Source organism: Oryzias melastigma, linkage group LG20 (assembly GCF_002922805.2).
Source record: "Oryzias melastigma strain HK-1 linkage group LG20, ASM292280v2, whole genome shotgun sequence".
NCBI lineage: Eukaryota > Metazoa > Chordata > Actinopteri > Beloniformes > Adrianichthyidae > Oryzias > Oryzias melastigma.
The window spans coordinates 15,066,836-15,068,349 of NC_050531.1; positions in this window are offsets into that span (position 1 = coordinate 15,066,836).

Consider the following 1,514-nt stretch of genomic DNA (forward strand, 5'->3'; position numbering starts at 1 on the left):
AGCATGGAATTGTCCGAAATGTTTGGGTATTTTGAAACATTCAAAGTTCTTTTCTCTGGAGCTAAGGGGCCAACTCCAGAAAAAGAAGTCCACACCATCATTCCAAGTTCGGACACCTCTAAAGCTTCAAATGCTTCTACAATTTATAGGGAAGCTGCAGCAAAAGTTGAACCCCATTATAGCATTATACCCACAACAAAACATCAAAAACTGCAACATGTTCACATTTATTGGCATCAATGTTAAAGCTAATGCAATTAAATCTGTCTCTATAGTCTAGCGTGGTATTTTTATTCCAACCACAGCAGCAGTTTTTCAGAGGATCAGTCTCTGCATAGCAAACCAGACTTAAGTGAAAATTGTTAAAGGGCAGGTATGCAGGTTTAACATTGCATGTCAGCACGCTGTCAGTGGAGGAAGGTCAGGACTGTGTAAGCTCCAGAGATGCTTTCAGCTCCTTCTGCAGATAGTATCTCTATGCACTGGGCCGCTGTCCCAGATGACTTGTCGTCCATGGCTTTTACCCTCCACTGTCCTCACTCCCTCTGCGGGACTCTCATTAGCCGAGCAAACAAATTATCCACCTTGGCCACTTTATAGACGCGAGGAAGAAGGATCGAGAGCAGGAAGTAATGATCCAGAGTGTCCAGGTAAAATTAGCTCCATTAATCACACAATTGATTAGGTCAGCTGCAGAATGCAACGGTCCATCCCTCTCTCCTTCATAGGAGGCAAATTCTGGAAACTGATTTGTTTTTTTGGCTCTCTATAAATCATATGTTCTGACCGTGAGGGAGCAGTCTTTGCTTTTCTGGAGGCTCTTGTTTGTTTGTTTCTAGGATTTTAGAGGAATTCATCGATATCTGTCTGCGGTAGATTAAGAAGAAGTGGGCTTTGAAACTTCCTCCATCAACTGCTCATTCAGGGAAGAAATTCTCAAAAGCAATTTGCCAGTAAACTTTAAACCTTATTCTCTGCTTCACCAACTTTTGTTCTCCTTTTGGCCCCAATAGATTTCCTCCCACTTTCTTGAAGCAGCCATTATGCACAGTTCTAATTTTTTTTTTAGCGACCAGAGTGAAAGAAGTCTTTTATTTCCTTTTCAGGCTGACATTTTAGATGTGCTATTGCCGTAGATCTGCCATCAAAGTAAAAAACATGCAAAGTTGAAGCAATTAAATCCAAGAATTGTTTCTTCAGTCTTAAAATCCGTAAAGAAAGCAGTAAGAATATGTAACTTTGATTGTATTATTATTAAAAATACATTTTAAGTGTACAAAAAGATACTTTTGTTAAACCCAAATGTTTTTTAAATGATTTTTTTTTCCTTTTTTCAAATAAAGTGCAACATAATGGATTAACATAAAAATAAAACAATTAAAGACCCGCTCCAATCGTCTTTAATCTATTGTAAAAGCATACCCAGTGGTCTGTTATTTATGATTATGACATTTTTAGCCTAAATATTTTTTTTAAATGGTGTCGTTTTCTATGACATAGTTTCTGCAGGGCAG